Source organism: Notamacropus eugenii, chromosome 3 (assembly GCF_028372415.1).
Source record: "Notamacropus eugenii isolate mMacEug1 chromosome 3, mMacEug1.pri_v2, whole genome shotgun sequence".
NCBI lineage: Eukaryota > Metazoa > Chordata > Mammalia > Diprotodontia > Macropodidae > Notamacropus > Notamacropus eugenii.
Genome location: NC_092874.1, coordinates 12,251,362 through 12,273,578, shown reverse-complemented (window position 1 = coordinate 12,273,578; position 22,217 = coordinate 12,251,362). Strand labels below are relative to the sequence as shown.

The 22,217-nt window shown below is 39.1% G+C and overlaps 1 protein-coding gene across 2 annotated transcripts in view; it reads left to right on the top strand.

Annotated features, from left to right (window-relative positions):
* TMEM196 (transmembrane protein 196) overlaps positions 1 to 22,217 on the top strand; it is a 58,638-nt gene that overhangs the window by 26,114 nt on the left and 10,307 nt on the right. The window lies entirely within an intron of this gene.

Below are 22,217 nucleotides of genomic sequence, written 5' to 3'. Positions count from 1 at the left end.
CTAAATTTCAAAGGTTTAAGAAATGATTGACAAGTTAAAATACAAAGGCAATGGATACAGAAAGGTTTTCTAGGATTGTGGCTGTGAAAAGGAAAAAAAAAGGGGAGAGAAACAGAGATAGGGACAGAGTCAGAGAGACAGAGATAGACCAGATAGAGGGATAGAGATGGAATGAGAGGCTAACTGGGTCTATTGGAATATTTTTGACTATTTGGTCTGTTTGGTTGTTTTAGGATATAGAAGCCCAGGGCATGTTTACAGGTAGCAGTGAAGGAGTCAGCAGGTAAGGAAAGGACAAAGATTATGGAAGCTGCAAGAGTGTAGTCAAAGACAGTTTCATTACTAATAGAAAAGTAAGAGTGGAAAGAGCACCAGATTTGCCATAAGGAAGGCTTGTTTCTGACACTGCCTAATTATAGAAGACTGAGCAAATCAATTAATCAGAGCCTCAGTTTCCTTATCTATAAAATGGTAACAACAATGTTTATTATCTATTTTATTATTTATTATTTAATTTGTTATATTTATTATCTATTATCTCAAAGTTGTTATGAGAAAAGCATTTTGCAAAATTCGAAACAGCATAGAAATCTGAGTTAGTCTGAAGAAAAAGGGAAACTATGTTTATGTGATTTAAAGATAGAAATAACCAAAGCATTATGTCTTTAGAGATGGAAGGGACCTTAGTGGCTACCTATTCTAACATTCGCATTTTATAGAAGAGGAAACTGAGTCCTAAAGCCAAGCTAGAAATGCTTTGACCAAGGGCACACAACTGTTAAACAGTAGCACAGTTTTTCACAATCTGCTGTTCTCCCTTCAAATCCAGTACCCTTCCCATTATATTATACATTTTCCTGTTCTGAAACAAAAACTTGATTCAGAATTTTGGCATCTCTACCTAGAATTGTGATACTCAGTTGAACTCAGATCAGGGCAATCAGACAAAGGCTATGTCTAGATAATTTCAAAGTTCAATGTGTTAAAAAAAAGTAAACATTCTTTCAACCACCTGATATTTAGGGTTAGGGTTATGTGATGACAAGTAACCAACCAACTGAATGAATCAGTTGGACTGGATAATTTGTCTCTGGATAGAAATGGCCTTAATCCCCAGACTTCAGAGATTTAAGTTTAAGGTCAAGCAAATATACACATGGAAAAGAAGAGAAAATCAGTGTAGACAAGCCTCGGATAGATAATAAAAGATGCAGCGTGGGGTCAAAGCAGCATTAGGAACATAACTAAGTGCATGATGGAGTCAGGCTTTTAGAAAGAACTTATCCAACTGGAATGTTGGTCCAAATCTATAAAGATGAAATTTAAGAGTGATAAACCCTAAAGTCTTATACTTGAATTCAAAAATTAACCTTCCCAAATACAAAATGAGGGAGAATGGTGAGGCAAATATTTTTCTAAAAGAATTCTGGGGTTCATGTATCCTATCTGACACTTCCAAGCTTCCCCTTCATCTTCATAAGTCTCAGTTTTCAAATCTGTAAAAGGCCCCTTTGATCTATGATCTGCTCAAGATGAATCAACCATTTGATTCACAGTCAAGAAATCTAATTCAATCATGGGCTGTTTGTGGGGCAGAAAGTTCAGGATTATGGAGATGACAGTCCTCTGATCTTATCAACTCATACATGGGGGACTCTGTTGCATTTAGTGGGCAACATTACAGGAAGGAACTGATCCTGTGGAATGTCTCCAAGGGAGGAGGTTGTGGTGATTAGAAGGGTTTTGGCTCTCAAGATTATTTTCAATATGATTGTTAGAAGGAACTGAGGATACCTAGTTTTGAGAACAGTGGGTCCAGGAGTCTGTCATCTGTTTTTATGCCATGACCCTTTTGCAGACTAGCAAAACCCATGAACCACTTCTCAATTTAATTCAATAAACATGTATTAAGCACCTACTAAGCACAAGGCATTATGCTAAGCACCAAGATTATCAAAAAGAAGCAAAAGTCCATCTCTGCCCTCAAGTAGCTTACAATAGAATGAATAATGTGAAATACATGAATAATGTATTAAATAAAATACATTGAGTTACAAAAATATTGAAATAAACATAAAATTATTTTTAAACAATAAAAACAATTTCCTGAATTTTCAATTAGGAACTCCTAATCTACCCTAACCCTTTCATTTTTAAAGATTAGACAATTGAGGTGTAGACAGTAGAAAGGACTCATCTATCTTGTCCAACATCCCTCAGATAATAAGTGGTGGTGGTGGGAATCAAACACGGCTCCTCTTTCCCCAAAGGTAGGCTCTGAACTAGGGCAGTGGTTGTAGCAGTGGCAAAAGGAGTAAGCAGTTGAGAGATGGAACTGATGATGTCAAAGAGATGAGAAGGATCTCAGATGAGTTGGACACATTCACTTTGTCTGCAATGTAGTTATGGAAAGATTTCAGTCTGTGTGAAGAGTAAAAGCAGTAAATGGAAAATGCCTCATTCAGTGAAGATAAAAATCCCCCAATATCATTAGACCAGGAGGTGACAAAAAGTGTTACTCCTGGTTTAGCATTCATTATGGACAGTTATATGCCACAATAAATGTGATTTATGGGAGGCTGTGTGCGAGAGTGGAGAGAGCAAAGCCTTTTATTTTTATATGCTAGTCATGTTCCCCAATCTGTCCTCCACCCTCAACAAGTGAACCTTCCTCTGAATCAAAGGAAAATAGTTCACAAAACCAAACACCATCTTGATACCATCAGACAGTGTAGACCACATTCTGCACTCTTGACCCCTATCTTTGCCAAAAGGAGGGTGACATTACCTCATCCCTTATCTGGGACTCAGATTGGTCCTTGAAGCATTCAGATTCATTTTTTTTTTTAATTCACATTCTTTGGGTCATATTTTAGATGTTTCTCTTAGCACTGTTTATTTATGTTAGTTCACATAGGTCTTCCCATGTCCCTCCCCCTAAATTTCTCACATCTGTCCCTTTTTAAGTGGTGCAAAAATAGAGATATTCACTAGATTTATTATCTAATTAATGTAAAGAACTATAACTATATCAAGATGAAGTACTAAAGAACTTTCCAGTGAGGAAATTCCCTCTCCAATGGGACTGATACTTTCTTTGTAACGGTTTTAAAGAGCAGCCAATGGCACCGAGAAGAAAAGGCTTCATAGTCAGTGCACGTCAGAGGTGGGGCACGGTCCCATGTCTTTTGGCTTTGAACTCTACTACACAAGGCTGTCTTTTATGGAGTGAAGTTATTTCACCATATTTAAATCCCACGGGTTTTGTTCAGCCTTTCCCTCCATGAGAACCTACTTTGTTTCCCAGCTTTTTTTGTTTTGTTTTCTATTGGTTTGTTTTGTTACTACCACAAAAAGCGCTGCTGTGAAAACTTGTATTTATGGTTCTTGCCTTTCTGTCATTGACCTGAACACCTTTGGTGTTTATGCCCACCCAGTACTTGGATTTCTGCAGCAGAATGTAAAATCATTAACTTTAGAGTCAAAGGTTCAAATTCCAGCTCTAAGATTACCTGCCTGACTTTTCGAGAGTGAAATATCTTCTCTGGGTCCAAGTCGGTATATACTCTTAAATGGGAAAGGGGAAAAGCTGACTAACTGATCGTTAAAGCTCCTTTCAACTTTAAATCTATAATTGTATTCACAATTCAAATTGAATGTTTCTTTCTCACTGATTTGTCAGGAATGCCTATATAAAACACCGGATAAACCTGATTTTTAGTTTTACTGTCATCTATTGTTTAACACTAAAGCACTTTCTACCTTAATAAGTCTCCTCCAAACATAGAAGTAAACCCACTCAACCCAGTGACCTTATCTGACACCACATGCCACATGCCACATCCTCATTACACCCCCACATACACTCCAAGTGTTTTCTCATGACTTTTTAGGGACTGAGCTTTAGCATTCTAATTCACCAGTCTTCCACTCCCCTTAAAGTTGAGACCATTTACTTTTCTGTAGTCAATAGGTAGAAGGTTTCCTGGTTCTGCGTAGTTTGCTATGCATCAATGCAAAGGAGTCTTCTTATTTTCCACGTGAACACCTGGTAATCACACACAGGTAATCTTCCAGTCTGTTTTTTGTTTGTTTGTTTTACTATTTCTGGTCTTGGGGAAATTACTTAACTTCTTTGGACCTCGTTTACTTCTGCTATGAAATGAGGACTTTGGACTAGGTGATCTCTGAAATCCCTTAAAGGTTGGATATTTTGTCAGAGTGTAAATTCATAACTGAAAGAGATCTTGGAAGTCATATAGTATTACCTCTCATTTTTCAAGAGAAGGAACCAAGGCTCAGAAAGGGGAACCCCTGTAAATGCACAGGTGATCTCATTTCATTCTGTCTTCTCTAGATTGTTCCCTCTATCCTGAATTTTGTTTGTGAATCTTTGACCTCTCCTTTATTAACTACTTGTCTATACACCCGTGTCTCTCCCATCCTCATCAAAACCCTCACTTGTTCCATCCATTCTCCACATCCATTATCCTATGGCTCTTCTTTTCATGGCTGCATTTCTTAAGATGTCCGTCTATAATCAACGCCCCAACTTCTTTTCCTCTAACTTTCTCCTCTCCATAGTATGACTTCCATTTTCATCATTCAGCTTCATTCTCTACAAAGTCATCAATGATTTCTGCTTTACTAAATGTAATGGCCTCTTATCTGTTGTCAACCATATTAAATTCTCTGCAGCTCTAGGCACTGTGGATCACTCTCCTCTTTTTTTCCCTCACTTTATAGCATTTCATTTTTTACATTACATTACATTTTACATGTAAAGATAGTTTTCAACATCTGTTTTCATAAGATTTTGAATTCCAGTTTTTTCCCCTTTTCCTTCCTTCCTCCCTCCCCAAGTAATCAATCAATCTGATGTAGGTTATATAGGTACAATTATATTAGTCATGTTGTGAAAGTAGAATCAGAACAAAAGGAAAAAACATGAGAAAGAAAAAAAGTGAAAAATAGTATGTCTCCATCTGCTTTCGGACTGCATAGTTTTTTCTCTGGATGTGGACAGCCCTTTCCATCATAAGTCCTTTGGAATTGTCCTGTATCGTGGTTTCGCTATAAAGAGCTAAGTCTATCAAAGTTGATACAATGTTGCTGGTACTGTTGGTGTACAATGTTCTCCTGGTTCTGCTCATTTCACTCAGCATCAGTTCATGTAAGTCTTTCCAGGTTTCCCTGAAATCTGTCTGTTCATCATTTCTTATAGCACAATAGTATTCCATTGCATTTATACACCACAACATTGATAACTATCCCCTCGATTTCTAGTTCTTTGCCAACACACACACACACACACACAAAGAGAGCTACTAGAGATATTTTTCTACATGTGGGTGCTTTTCCTTTTTTTTTTTTTTTAAAAAAATGATCTCTTTGGCATACAGACCTAGGAATGGTGTTATTGGATCAAAGGTTATACACAGTTTTATAGCCCTTTGGCCATAATTCCAAATTGTTCTTCAGAATGGTTAGATCAGTTCACAACTCCACCAACAATGCATTAATGTGCCAATTTCCCTACATAGCCTCCAGCACTTATCATTTTCCTTTTCTGTCATAATAGCCAATGTGATAAGTGTGAGGTGGTACCCCAAAGTGGTTTTACTTTGCACTTCTCTAATCGGTAGTGTTTAGAGCATTTTTTCATATAGATAGCTTTAATTTCCTATCAATTGGGGAAGATCACTCTTTTCTTGATATTCTCTTTTTTCTAGGATTTAAAAACATTGCTTTCTCTGGATTCTCCTACTGTTTAACCACTGTCTCCTTTACCAAATATTTACCTAGGTCACATCCACTAACTGTGGGTGCCCCACCCCACAGATTGTACTGGGCTCTCTCTTTTTTCTCCTTCTGTAATATTTCACTTGATAATCTCATCAGATCCCATATATTCAATTATTATTTCTATGTTGATGGTTCTCAGACCTATTTATCCATCTTTAACTTCCCACCTAATATACAGCCTCATATTTCCATCTGCCTCTTGGCCATCTCAAATTGGATTTCCTGGAGATGTTTTAATTTCAACACACCCAAAACTCATTTATTATATTTGCTGAAAAAATTCTCCCTCTTCTTAACTTCCCTAGTACTGCCTAGTTAACCAACCACCATCTTCCCAGGCACCCAGGAACACAATATAGGAATTATCCCCAGCTCCTCACTCTCTCTCATCCCCCATATCCTATCTCTTCCCAAATCCTGTCAATTCCATCTTTATAGCACCTCTTACGTACACATGTTCCTTTGCCCTGAGACAGCCATCACTCTATTACTTCTTCACTTCCTGCTTGGACTATTTCAATGGCCTTCTGATCATTTTCCCTACTTTAAATGCCTCTCCACTCCAATCCAGCCCCTACCTAGTGGTTAGTGATTTTCTTAAAGCCTGGTTCTTACGATGTCACCACCCTATTCAATAAACTCCAATGGTCTTTATTACCTGCAAGAAGTCCCAATATGAAATCCATTGCTTGGCTATTGAATCCCTTTATAACCTGGCCCCTCTCTGTATTTTCAACCTTCTTATTCCTTACTCCTCTCTATGGACTATGTATCTCTCTGGGATCCAGTGGTACTGGCCTCCTCACTTTTCTTCTTACAAGATACTCCATCTCCCAACTTGAGCTATTTTCACTTACTGTCCCCCATTCTTAGAACTCTCTCCTCCCTCATCCCTGCCTCCCAGCTTGTCTAGATTCCTTCAGTTCTCTCTAACTCCTCACCCCCCATGAAGCCTTTTCCCATCTCCTCTCCCATGTGATGTTAGAGTCCTGCCTTTAAGATCATCTCCAAGCTAGACTGTTGACAACTTGCTTGTACATAGTTGTTTGCACATTGTCTCCCTCATTAGAGAGAAGGCACTATTTTTGTTTTTACGTGTATTCCCAGCACATAACCCAGTGCCTGGCACATAGTGGGTGCTTAATCATTTTTTGTTGACTTGACTTGAAAAGAATTGCCTGATGTCACATACAGAAGCAGTGTCAGATCTCAGACTGGGGTTTGAAGATTGGCAGTTCAATGCCTTACATGCTGACACATTTCATTGAGTATCTACCATCCCTTTTTATAACCACAATTGTTCATGAAGCAATAAAAACTCATTATTGTCCTCATGTCTTCACTGGCTATGCTCCAGGACCCCTGTGGGCATAAAATGCTTAGTTGTCCCTCAGTCTTCTGTCCTCTAGGCTGAATCATGTCAATATCTTTCTTCTTTCCTCATGGGTCCCATTTCCTAGTATATAATCATTGTCATTGCATTGCCACCACCAATCTCCAAGCTTCCCCCATCTCTACCTCTGTGATGATGGGGACAGCTTTTTAGTAGAGGATCCTGGAACATCTTCCACCTAAAAAGGAATGAGAGACCATATATCTTATTAGGGATGCCAATCCCATGGTTGCAAAGGAAAGAAGAAATATCATCATATAAATTTGAGAGGGAACTTTGGGGGAAATGAAAATATACAGAATTTGGAAGAGGAAGAAATGTATGCAAATAGTGTTTACCAAAGGTTAAAAATCAAATTACATTTCATGGTTCTGGGAAGACACTTTCGCATTGGAATGTGTCACCACTGCCACCCAGTGGTAGGAATATGTTACGACTCTTTTGCTTGGTAGCTCTTAGAGGATTTCCAGGGGCTTTAAAATTCAGATTTGTTCTAACCCAATCTTTGTATTTAACTAGTAAAAATAAAAACTGACACCAGGGAGGTCAAGTGATTTTTCCCAATACTGCACAAATGATAAACAGTCAAAAGGAGATTTAAATCCAGACCCTGGGTACTTTAGTGAAGGGGCTCACACAACTATACCTCCCCTGGGACCCTAAGGGAACAGTACTCACTTCCAGTTTGATTTCGTTTTGAGAGCTTCTATGGAATACCAAGCATATCCATCCCTCATCACATTACAATGAGATTTCCTATGATTTACATAGAGAATTTGGTGCCTGAGATGTCATTTTATTGCCTTTCTACACCCAAAAAGAGGACACTGCTATCTGACCTGGGCAAACCTGAGTTCAACTTTACTTATTTAGCTATATTACTCTGGACAAATCATTTAACAACTGCCTCAGTTTCCTCAACTGAACTGTAAAATACAGCTAGCAATAGTATCTAGCTTACACAGCTATTGTGAGGATAGAATAAGATAATATTGGAAAGCATCTAGCATATTGAAGGCCTTTAACAAGTGTTAGTTTCTTTCCTTCCTTCCTTTCTTCCTTCCCTCTGAGACTAAAAGGGAATATAAGTAAACTGAGCAGCAGAGCTGAGGCTGCTAAATCCCACCTGGGTATTGGAGCATTCTTTCCACCTTTTTGCACCTCGCTTTTGTCTGGTTCAGTCCTGACCCTAAAGGTACAAGTTTAGGGGAAATGATCTAAGCTACTAAGGGTCCCCACGTTATTGGAAAACAACATGATAATTCCATGTTCCAGCAGATTCCATAGAAAGGCACTAAATCCTAACTGACTCATCTCTTCTGGAAAATAATGAGTAACCGTATAAGAAAAGTTATTAAATATTTCCTATCCTATCAAACCCAGAGGTCCCACTGTTCAGCAAATAACTCAAGTAGGTCAAATGGAAAGGAAAGTTCCCATAGGTATCAATATAGTCATTGCAGCACTTTTGTGGTGGTAAGAAACTAGAAACAAAGTAAGAGGCAATTTCTTGATGAGTGATAGAAAAATTGTGATAAATGCATGTAATGGACTATTATAGCACAGTAAAGAACAGAATGGGGAATTCAAAGAAGCATGGAAATAATTCTGTACACAGATACAGACAGAAGAAAGATAAATCAGGAAATCCATTCTCACACTGACTTGGCTAATGCAAGTGATGAAAACCAATAGGGAGCCAGCCAGCTTGGTTCTCTGAACCTCCTGTCACCATTCTCCATCATGCTACTGTGAATCTCAGGTACTGCTACTCCTAACGGCCCTCGCATGACTGGAAAATAAATAACAGGATAATTCCAGGGGCTAGAAGGTGTCACAGGAAAGCACTAAAGACTTGTAAATTGGTTCAACTTAGAACTATTTTCTATGCTCAAAGCCCTGTTCCTCTTGTCCAGCTGCCACTCTGTCCTCACCAAACTCCAGTTCTGAGTTATTCCCATCCTTAGCCTTCTCCTTTCTTCCTCAGATACTGCTGACAGGAGCTTGAGGAAATCACCTGAGCTCACTGGGTCCACAACCAATTGATATTACCGCAGCTCAGTTGGGCTCTCCCTACAGTACGGCTCTCCCTCTTCCCTAATCAACTCTATCACATGCCCCAAAATGCTGCTCCAAAACATTCCTTCCTGCCTGAAGCCTTCCTTGACACCCGCCCCATCCTGTTACTATTGCTCTGCCACCAACTTGCTTTGTATGTTTCTCACTCACTTATATGCACTCATAACCACCATCATCCCTATAGAATATAAGGTTCTTGAGGGCAAGGACTATTGGTGTTTGCATTCTTGTATCCCTGGTGTCCAGCAGAGTGAATTCCTGGCAAATAAAAGAAACTTAATAAGTGTGTGTGTGTGTGTGTGTGTGTGTGTGTGTGTGTGTGTGTGTGTGTGAAAAGAAATGTGAATGGGATAAAATTTGTAAGTTCCTTCAGTGCCAGGCTGTTTCTCTGCCTCCTTCATGAAGTGGATTTTTTACTATCCAGTTACCAACAACCCCTCCCTCAAGTACTTAATGTACTTGATTTATAGATAATTTGCATTTACTTAAGTATGTTCACATTATTTTCTCTGATAGAATGTAAGGTCTTGTAAGGTAAAGATATGTTGGTTTTGCCTTTGGATCCCCAGCACTGACCAGAGTGCCAGCCATATAGCATATGTTCCTTAAACGTTTATTCATTGATCAGTCTTGATGTTGGCAAGGAGACAAGGACACACATCTCCAGCCTCCTCTTGCTCAGTGTTGGGAGCCCTATAGAATGCAGTTAGCACATGAGTCGGTTTTGCTTAACTACTTTTCTTCATTATGAAGGACCGCTCATTGGCTGGATGAAAAGGTATATCTAGAAATTGACTGTGATAAAAATAAATACATCAATGACGTATCTTTAAAACAACGATTGAAATGAAACCTAGTCTAATTGTAGTACAGTAATTTCCTGAGTTCTAATCAAGTTCATATCCCAGGGCCCTGGGAGACAACATGGAATGGGGGAAACAAGCTGGTAATGGAACAGAAACCATGAGTTTAAAGCTCCCAACTAATGCTTAGTACCAGTGTGACTTCAGGCAGGTCCTCCCTGGATCCCCAATTGTCACATGCAGGGTTGAACTAGATGGCCTTTCTTACCTACATGTTGGATCCTATGATCCATCTTGAGTTGGGGGCCAGCATTTAATGCCTCTATTTGAGCTAGCTTTTTGAGAAGCTTAACTGACTTGGAGGGGTGGATCTGACAATGAATTAATTAGTATCTAGAAAGTAATCTGAAATAGAATCCTTGACTGAATGCCAACTTTAATTTTATGCAAAGGAATTCATAAATTCTAGTCTATTATTAACTTCACAGGAGAAGAAAGATAAAAATAGCTTCACTGTTTCCTCAATGACAAAAAAAAACCTGTTATTTTCCTACCCCAAATTCTCAGTTAATAGTAATTCTATATAACCACAAATTTAGCATGTTGATATTAGTATCGGCAATACGGACATAGTCAATTGCAAAAATACCTTCAGAATAATTGAGAGAGTATAAGATTTTACTATAAGAATATCAAGGATCTTTAAGTGTCTAATATGGGGTAGTTGACCTTACAGAGAGGCCACATTCAGGTTCTGGTTCTTGCTCTATGACCTTGCAAAGTTGAGTAACCTTCCAATGCCCCAGACAACTCTCTAGACTTGAATCTTCCTTGGCATTGGGAGGGGAAAATCCTCACTAAGAACATCTTAGACTCATTAAACTACAAGCTTGGAGAAAATACAAGCAAAAAGCCAACCCCCACACCTGCCCGACACTGTGCTGGGTGCTGCCTCACAAGACCAAATAAAAGCTTCTCTTCTAACATGACGTGGCAGTATTTACCAGGTAATTAATGAGAAAGCAATTTGGTGAAGGCAAGCTCAAAAAACCAAGGAGATCAGGGAGGTATCACAGAGTAGGAGATGCCTGCACAAAAGGAAGAGAATGATTTTGGTAGGTGATAATGAAGAGGGAAAGAATTCCCAGCATGGAGATGGGAGCTAGGGTGTCCAATGCTGGTAGCAGTGCATGTGTATTTGTCCTTCGTTGCCAAAGAAGACCACGTCATCAGAGAAATGATGACATGACTTGCACTTGACTTTGTTTTGAGCGAGGGAGGGCTGTGCAGGTCACCAGCCTCACTTCTCCAGAACCATCTGAATCCAATGACTAGATATTCATCAGGATGACTGGAGATGATGGCTGGAAAGAGGAGGATGGTGGCAGAGATGAGGAGAGAAATGATCTTAAGGACTACCATGATAATGGTTCTAGTTATTATTATAAATGATTTCTCTTTAGTGATTTAAGTAGTTTTTTCCTTTTGGTTTCTTTTTTCAAAAAGCCTTACATATACATTATCATATGATAGTTGCAATATTTCTAAGAGGTAGATGTTATTGTTACCCCAATTTTCCAGATGAAAAGACTCTCAGAGATGCAGCTTCCTTCATTCTTTCTACTTTCCTACACCAAAGTGGTTAGTTCAGAGGTGGGAGACCTATGGCCTTCTAGGTCCTTGGGTGTGGCCCTCTGACTGAGTCCAAGTTTTACAGAATAAATCCTTTTATTAAGGGAATTAGTTCTAAAAAGTTTGGATTCAGTCAGAGGGCTGCACTTGAGGCCTTAGAGGGCTATTTGTGGCCTCAAGGTTCCCCACTTCTGTCTCTGGTTTATTTTTCAGCATTATGTTAGGTCATTTTTTATTGGTTTAAGACACCCCCGGATTGGGAAAGGGGGCAGGAACCCACATAGCAATGCAGGTCACCACATTTCTCCACATCCTATTTTTTTAGAAAATTGTTAAAGCAGAGAAAGGGATGGCTAGTTGGATTAATGGGTAGAGCATAAGGACTGGAGGCGGGAAGACTCCTCTTCCTGAGTTCCAATGTGGCCACAGACACTTGCCAACTGTATGGCCCCAGGCGAGTCACTGAGTCCTGTTTGCTTCAGTTTCCTCATCTATAAAATGAGCTGCAGAAGGGAATGGCAAACTGATTCAATATCTCTGCCAAGGAAACCCCAGTGGGTCATGAAGAGTTGGACAAGTCTGACAATGATCGAACACAGCACAGATGTTAAGTTTCCTGACCAAGGTCACACAGGAAGGATGTGTCTCAAAGAGACCCAAGATTTTTTGTAGTTCTAAGATTGGCTCTCATTTCATCCCTTTATAACAGAGAGGGGTGGAGGGAAATAGACAAACACAGACAGAAAGACAGATACAGAGAATCAGAATCAGAACCAACATTGTTTCTCCAATTAAAAATTGTTATCTTTCTGTTTGGAATACAGAGGATCACACACCTTTCTCTAGATAAAGATGGAGTAGATGAGTCATTGAAGGTAAGGTTGGCTAAACCAAATCTGCAGTGGTCTAGATTCACTACTTAACTGTTGATTGAATAGAATAACAGTGTGCCCCTGAGCCAGATACACAAGATATACAACATGGTTAAGGGAAGAGACCGGACTAGATCTCGGGAAGCAAATGCTCTTGGAAGTTTCTTTCTGTTAGTGTGGTGTGCTGTCATTCAACTTTCCCTTCATTTCTTTCAGCACAAAGGACAGCCCTTACATCTTGGAAACTGAATGATAGCTAGCATTAATATGGCTTTAGGATTTGCAAAATGTTTTACAAATAGTGTCTCATTTTATCCTCATGACAACTCTGGAAGGGAAATGTTACTATTGTTCTCACTTTAAAAATGAGGAAATTGAAGCAGATAAAGGTTAAATGACATGCCCAGGATCATTCAGCTGGTGTTAGAAGCCAGATTTGTACTTAGGTCTTCCTGATTGCAAGTCTACCATTCTCCATTACATCACCTAGCTGAATGACTGAACGAACAAATGAATGAATGAATCAAACATAATTTATTAAGTGCTTAATACATGCAAAACATCGTGCTAAGCTCCAGAGATACAAACAGAAAAGCAAGGCCTGCTTTCAAGAAGTTAACATAGAAAGAAGGGGAGATGCCATGTATGTGAGACTTCAGCTATGTCAAATATAAAAGCTCACTGCTCCTTAAGATGCAATAGCAAAGCAGATGGCAGTTGACTTTATTTAGAGTCATTATCATTGAAAAAAATGGCAGTTTCTCAAGTTGAGCTACATTACAGTGCCAAGGATTCTGGCATCAAGGATTTTCCTTCCTGATATTTTCTTTAGCTGAGGCTACTGAGGAAAAGGGGACTCCAGCAGTCACAGAGGAAGTTGCCAGGATACATCTCCACAGAAGTTCCTGCCTTTGATTATGGCTGTAGGGAGGGCTCTAGAAGAAGAACCAGAGCTCTGGGAGGATAACTTTATGCCCAGGGTTCTTGGGCGCATGGTCCTAGGCTGTCTCAAGTTGGGTCTGAGAAAAGGGGGTGAGGAAGATGGAGGAAATGGTTTAATCCACCTGGCACACCCCACCTCCTGGCACAACTTCAGGTTAGCTTGCCTGCCCAAGAAGAGGCCGTTGATTCCTGAAGCATAATGACATCTATTATGGTTCAAGAGGTGACAAAATTTCTCTCCACTACAAAATACTCTTCCTTGAACTACTGGACATTCTTTACTTTACTTCTTTTTTTTTTTTTTTTGGATACTTCAATACTTCCAGAGATCTGGGACTTCACTGATAAAAGTAATATTTTCCACAGTGAAGACAATAAAAGCCCATCTCTGTCTTAATTCACATCCTGTGAAATCACTATGACCACAGAAGTGGGAGAGAAATGGAAGGTCACTAAGTCCATTTCTCTTACTTCACAGATTGGAAAACTGAGGCCCAGAAAGTACAAGGTCACACATGAATCAAAGGAAGAGTAAGGACTGGAATACAGGTCTTTGGATTCCAGCTCCATCTTTCCACTACAAACTGCATCCTTTCTTACAATCTGCTTAAATGATCTTCCCACCACTCCAGAGTACTCTTATCTTCCAGTATTCATTGGGTAATAATAGACTATTCCGACTAGCTATCCATTACTGCTCGTTCTTGCTACATTACAAAATCATTCTTTTCTCTGATGATGCAAGTCCTTGACTTTATCACATCTGCTTAAAATTTCACCAATTAAAAATTCATTCAGGTTGACAAAGATCACAGATGAAGTCATCATGAATCAATCTTTCATGCTTTCGTGTGAACTGGCTTAATCATCCTTATTTCTACTAATAGTGACCTAATGGTGATTTCTTCTCATAGGATTTAGTGTCAGAAGTGACCTTAAGGGTCATCTATCATCAAGGTCAACCTCTTTCTTTTAAAAATTAGAAATTGAGGATTAGGGTAGTAAAAGAATTTGTTTTTTATTGAATAGGTTTATCAATGTCTCTCTCTCTCTCTCTCTCTCTCTCTCTCTCTCTCTCTCTCTCTCTCTCTCTCTATATATATATATATATATATATATATATATATATATATATATATAATGTATGTACGTATATATTCATTGACTGTGTCCTGTGTGTTTAGATTCCAATGGGTTGGGATACTTAAGGAGTATATGTGATCTCTGACCTCAAGGAGTGCTGGTATGGGAGAATATTGAATTTTTGCTTAAAACATGTAACTATATAAGAAAATGTATGCTTAAGTGACTGAGTTCTCAAAATCCCAGTTGCCCTGCTCCATCTATCAACCAGCATCAATTTTAAGTGCCTTCTTTGTGCCAAGCACTATACTCAGTGCCAGGATTACAAAGACAAAAGGGGAACAGAAAACAAACTTCCTACCACAAAGTAGCCTTTGATATAACCAGTGGTAACTTACTAGAGCACTAGGAGCAAACCTAGGCCCTATTTAATAAGAAACAGAACAATGAGGACTTAGAGAAAGATCAGGAAGCAATCACCCAATGATTTAGAGTTTGAATGCCTAAGCTTATCTTAAAAGACCAAAGGAAAAGATAAGCGCAAAAGACAATTTAAGAAAGATAGATGGGAGGCCTTTTACTTGGGACAGAGTAATCAACTGTTCTACCATGTTCTTCTCCTACCATGTTCAGTCAAGACCTTCCAGGAAGTAATCAATCTAGTATCCTAGATTTAGAGCTGAGAAGGACATCAAAAGACAATTAGTCCGACCCCTTCATTTTACAGATGGAAAAACTGGGGCCCATATAAGTTAAATGACTTGCCCAAGATCACAATGGTAGTCAGAGTCAGAAGTGGGATTTGAGCCTAGGTTCTCTGACTAAAAAACCACTGTTCTTTTCATTGTATCATAGTACCTCCCTCAGTCTATCAACAAATATTTATTAAGTACCTAAAGTATGCCAAGCACTATACCAGGTACTAGGGATACAAAGATAATAAATATGTGGTCCACAAGGAATCTATCTATTAACAGGAAGATAGATTCCTTGAAGGCCATCTATCTTATAGATATATGTATGTGTGTATATATGTATATGTATACATATATGTATATGTGTGTATGTGTGTGTATGTGTATCTATGTATACAGAGAGAGATAGAAAGAAAAATAGATGAAGGAGAGAGAGAGAGAGAGAGAGAGAGAGAGAGAGAGAGAGAGAATACAAGTTAATTTCTTAGATGGACACTGGTAATTAAGGGTTTAATAAAGCCCCATGTAGAATATGGTGTCTGAGATGAGCTTTGAAGAAAATTAAGGAATCTGAGACCTGATGCTGAGGAGAGACGTCCTTGCATGGGGTTCAGCCTGTTCAAGGGCACAGATATGGAAGATGAAATATCATGTATGGGTAATAAAAAGATCAATGTGGTTGGATTGTCTAGTGCTAAGTTGTGAAGCACCTTGAAAGTAAAACAGAAACAGAGAAGCTTGTGTTTGAACCAAGAAGTAATAGGAAGCCACTTGAATTCATTGGGCAAGGATGAGATATGGTCACAACTGTCCTTTCATTATGTCAGTGGAACCTAAGTAGAGAAAATCTACACGGACCCTGTTTTCTTCATTCTTTGCTGGGTTGGAGGTCTCTAAGGGGGAAATAACCATCTGAAGACTGAGGACCTTAGTAGCCCACACCTCCCAAATGTTCTTTTCTAATATATCCTCTGATACCCTAATGCATCCTGGTACCTCACAGATGCCCTGGGGAAGTCACTGAACAAGGGGAAATGTTAGGAGAGAGAGAAGAGGCTCTTGACCCTCTGTCCTAACAGTAGCTGCACATTACATACAAGACTTTGTTCGGTGCCTATCGACTGATTAATGAGTAATAAAATTACAAAAAACAATGCAATAGCTTTGGCTCTCTGTGGCATTTAACAGGTTAAGTTATAAAGATATCTTATTAAACTCAATATTATTTATTCTTAAAAGTTAAAGGAGAGAAATGTGACAAGCAATGAGTGGTAGAAACATGAATCAGTGTGGTTTTCAACCCAGATACATTTAGTAAGAATGTAAGAGGGGTGTCCTACTCCCAACCCTAATTCATATGACTGACAAGATGCCTTCATCATGTAAGAATGACACTTATTAAGCTGTTTAATCAAAGTAGTAAAATAGGCACAAATAACTCTTGGACATCTCTACGACACTGACCCACCAAAGGTTGCTGTGTAAGAATAACCAAGATAATCCAACTGGGAAAGAAGGAATTGCTTCAAGTTTTTGGAGGAAGTCAGATATTGAGTGTATTGGAGTTGTCTGAAAGAACTCAGAAGGCATGTCTGGACCTAAGTATGTCAGAAATGGAGGTTCCAGCACGATCATTCCAACATCTCTTTTAACAGTTAATCATTGGGAAGATGTGGAAGAGTCAAACTCATGTGCCTATGACCAGAGATCAGCACAAGGGGAAAGAGGATGCTCAGAGAGAGTGTGGAACTTCCCCCTTCTCCCCTCCCCACATCGACCACCAGGTTATCAGAGAGTCTGGACTGGTAACCATTCATCCATCTGGGAGCTGAGAGAAAACAAGAGAAACAAGAAAACAAGAAGAAAGAGAACATCAGGGAGCAGAACCTCTTCAGGGCAGAGAAGGGCAATATCAGGACTTTAACAGTGCTCCACCCCTCAGGATTAACAGAAAGCTAACCACACCTCAGGGGAACTTCATGAGGGGAAAACAGGACTTTCAGCCATTCAGGAACTGAGCTACATCTTTCCCAGATGTGCTTTCTAAATGTAAGCCCACTCTCCCTAGTATACTCTACATACTTGTGGGAGAGAGTGACACAGACTTGGCGGGGTGGATGATTTTTTTTTAAACCAACTATCAGCTGCAAAGCAAAGCAGAGTACAGATGATGAGGACCCATGAGTAAAAGTATTACAGAAACCTCCAAGCCCCTCGAGCTGTTCCCTAGAATTCTGAGGGGCAGGGGAAGGCATTCAGCCACCTTCTGGAGACTTACCCACTAATATGAGCTGAATTTGGGAGAACTGAACCAGGGAGGGCAGTTATCATTTATATGACACTCTAAAGCTTGCAAGGTAATATCTTTTCATATTATCAGGTTTTATCCTCAGAATAACCTTCTGAGGTATTACTGCCTTTACTTCAGAGATGAATGAACTGATTTGGTTTAAGTGGCTGGTACCCTACTGCTGGCCAATATCTGAGGCACTGTATTTCTAGATTATTTACAAAGAGATCTTGTGTGAAAGTAACCCTATAGTTGATGACTGTTAATTTTTTAAAATCATTTTTCTTCTTAAATAACAATATCTGTGATTCCCTCCACATACACACGCATCTGGCAGCCTCCCTGCTTTCAGGCAGACTGAGAATGAACCCTTCAGTGTTCTCAAAATTGTGTCAGCTCCACTGGAAACCTCCTACAGATAGCCCAGAGCAAGTTTTTCCTATGCAAGTTCTCTTTAGTTCTGTTTCTACTTCTTTATTCAATGCAATGCTAATTGTAATATTCAAGCTGATATTTGGTTATTCTATGTCATTAATATAGAGAAAAGTGTCGTACAGTAATCTGGAGAGACTTCTTCAGTTTTTCAGCTACTTATTGACCTTCTTTAAATTTTATCTTTAAATGTTCCTAGAATGATCTGGCTAAATTGAGCATCTGGGCAAACTTTCTGTAAACTTGATTTCCTCTCACAAATTCTTACGGTTTTATGCAATGACAATGCTCATAATGCAGTCTCCACTTCTACATTATTCCCACCTCCACCTACGACAGGATCCTCCTCTATAAGACCTTGGACACTGCCCTAGGAACCATCCCTGAGCTCTGATTAGGGAATTGTTGCCTTATCTTGCATAGAAAAACGCCATTCAACTTCCTTCTCATTCAGAAGTTCCAAACCTTGCTAATAAAAGAAACCCTCCCCTCCCCTTGATTAGCTCCCTTTTATTTATTTATATCCCCATATCTGAGTAGAATCCTAGGACACAGTAAGCTCTTCATAAATGTTTTCCTTCTTTCTTCTCTCTCTCTCTCTCTCTCTCTCTCTCTCTCTCTCTCTCTCTCTCTCTCTCTCTCTCTCTCTCTCTCTCTCTCTCTCTCTCTCTCTCTCTCTCTCTCTCTCTCTCTCTCGTCTCTTTTTCTCTATCTCTCATTATTTAATCTACCCTGGGGCAGCTATCTGGTGTAGTGGATAGAGCACCAGTGCAGGAGTCAGGAGGATCTGAGTTCAAATCTCACCTCAGACACTTGACACTCAATAGCTGTGACCTTGGGCAAGTCACTTAACCCGAATTGCCTCATCCTGGGTCAGCTTCAGTCATCCTGATAAATATCTGGTCACTGGATTCAGATGGCTCTGGAGGAGAAGTGAGGCTGATGACCTGCACAGCCCTCCCTCACTCAAAAGAAAGTCAAGTGCAAGTCATGTCATTATTTCCCTGATGGCATGGTCTTCTTCAGCAATGAAGGACAAACACATTATTAATCTATTCTATCTATCACCACTTTCCCTACCTACCTAATCTAGTTAGTTGTAATATGAATATAATATGATGAATCCTTTCCCACATGCACCGCCACACATGTTGAGTTTTTCCAGGTATCTAGGTAGATAGTAGCATACATACAAGTCAAAGCAGAGATATCTTGCTAGCTAGTGAGCTATTTTTATGTATCTATTATTATTTTCATCTGCAAGAGTTATTTTTAATTTTTTACTTATTTTATTCTGAACTTTAATAAAAGAAGCATTTTGATACCATAGAATAGAAAAGATGATTGTGCATGAAGCTGCAAATCTATTGTGTATAACATTCTATTTCCTTTAAACATATAATAAAGTTATTACAATGATTTTTTTTTCTCAATAAGTTTATATACTAAGGTGATATTGCTTTTAGCTTCCAAGTTTGCTTGACAAAGAGATAAACCATTTTTTGGCTAAAATAGTTTCTAAATATTTTTAGTCTCATAGGGATGCAATTTATCGTTCTTTAATTTGCCCCACATACCCCCTTTTTAGCACCCAAAGAATATTTATTACTATATCAAGTTTGAGTTATTTAAATCACATGCCATATCTTCTGCTTCTTTACATTACTTCTTCTAATTTGGAATTGATTCTTATTTTTCCTCTAATCAATAAACTGTCTATATACAACATTTGACACAGAAATGACTTCTTTTGGGCAGCCAGTCATTTCCAGACTATTAATCTAGAACGAATTTCTTTCCTTTCTTCTGTGATGCTATTGACTGTTCACCAAGTACAGAACCTCTGCTGAATGATGAAAATATATATCATATCTAGGCATGAGGTGTCTTTGTGCTCAGCCCAAATCAATTCAAAAAACATTTATTAAATAGCCTTTATGTGGAGGCACTCTCCAAGGTGCTTCAGTTAGAAATCAGAGAGAGAAAGAGCGAGAGAGCGAGAGAGTGAGAGAGTGAGAGAGAGAGAGAGAGAGAGGGAAGAGGAGAGGAGAAACAGAGACAGAAGAAAAGAAAAAGAGGAGGAGGAGGAGGAGGGTTGAAGATCTCTGGGTCTCCTACTATGACTAGCCACTGGGGCATGGGAGCTCCTGCCCCTTTTTGAATCCTGACAGTCCTATATTAGAGCACCAGCTTGCATGAGACAGGGTGACTGAAATTTGTAGACTGAGTAGCTTTTATGCTCCCTTCCTTCACTTCTGTTTATTGAAGCAAATGTATTGAAATTACGCAATTTCCTCATGGATGATTTGTCTTTTTGTGTCATACTGCAAGATCAGAATGTGCATCAGCTACCTGCAAACTCTGACTTCATTCTCTTAACCCCAACAATCAAATTCATCTCCCATAGGCCTCATTCCACACACACACACACACACACACACACACACACACACACACACACACACACACACACACACACACACACAGTCAGTGCTGCCAAAACAAGATTGAAATGTACAAAAAATAAAATTCAATAAAACATGGATAATGCTTATTTCCTGAGTCAATATGGCACCTGATACATTCTGTATCTCCTATCATACAACCATTTCACTACACATAAGAGGCAGTGAGAAATGGGAGAAAGCATTAGGGATCTGGTGTTGAAAGACCTGAGTGGAGACGTGGGCTTTATCACTACCTGTGTGACCTTAAGTCAGCTGCTTCTCTTTGTTAGGCCTCGGTTTTTTCTTTGAAGTGGGGCTTTGGACTCCGAGGTGCTTTCCACGCTCAAATGGATGATTCCATGACATCTACGATTTTATAACTTCCTGCTAAGATAAATGAGCTAGAGGGAATTCTTGAACGTATTTAAAGATTTTTATTTGTTCACAGTGGACAGTATTTTAGGGTTAGGGGAAGAGAACCCTGTACTATCTTTAGAACAGGCCTCCATTTCCAGGATAAGCATTAGTCAAATCTAATCCCTATGTTTTACTTTCCTCTTCCTCAGTTTCTATGCAAGGTCAATCAAAGATAAACAAGAGCCTATGTTATCTCACAACCCCATGGTCAACACCAGACACCCAGATTAAGAAATCTCCATAGCCCTTCACCTCAAACAAAACAAGCCACTCTCACTCCAGGGACTGAGCTATCATGAACCCAGATGGCTATGTCTTTTCTGTATACTCCAAGAACCTGAATATAAACCAAGAAATGGTTTCTATTCAGAAGCCACATGTCCCCATGAAACACTTCTGTATCCCACCCTGACGCTTCTCCCTGCCTTGACATGTACTGCCTTGTATTCTCAGTTGTAGCAAAGTGACTTTCTGTCAATGACAGCATGCTGTACTGAATAAACAGAAAGATTCCAGCTTCGAGAATTGTGTGAAACTTTAGGGGAAGTTGGTCTTTCCATTGAACAAAACTGATAACAGGAAAATCTTTATGCCCAGAATATTATCCAAATAGGATCAGAGAGGAAAAAGTAGAATTATGTTTCTTTTCAAAACACAGTTCTGAGCAGCCAAATGGTATATTGTTACAGCATAGAAATGCCCGCAAACATTGTTTTTTTGAGGTCATGTTTCATGTTATTTTATTTTTACCAATAAATTTTACATATGAAATCCCTAAAGGTTGTTCATTTTGAGACCATATGCATAAGTTCATAATTACAGACTTTAGCATTTTTCTTTTTTGTGTGTTTTCTTCTTCCTTTTTTGTGGGAGGTAGTGAGGGGAAGTCTTAAAAGACCATGAATTTCCTGTCTTCTTTCCACTTTAAGGCTAGAAAATAGCATATGCATAAAGTTTCACAGTCCTACTGAAAGGTCCTGGAATGTTCCCTTATTTACACTGTTTCTTCTCAGTCTTTGTATACTGCTACAACAGATTCCTGGAAGCAGAAATGACAAAAAAGCAGCCATTGTGGAACATAGAGGGCATGTAATTTTGCAATACAAAATGGCCTGAATAATTGAGATGCAATTAAAGGGTGTGATCATTTCATTGACTTAATGGCTACAGAATTCTTCCAGTGTTTCAGGAGGACTAACCTTCAAAACAGAAAGAGTAGAGAGTCACCTGTTCTAGAATACCAGGAAAACTCTGTTCTGAAATATGTTCCCTGATGATGCCTAAAATTGCACTGTTACTAATGTATTCCTATATGTTGAAAATTAAC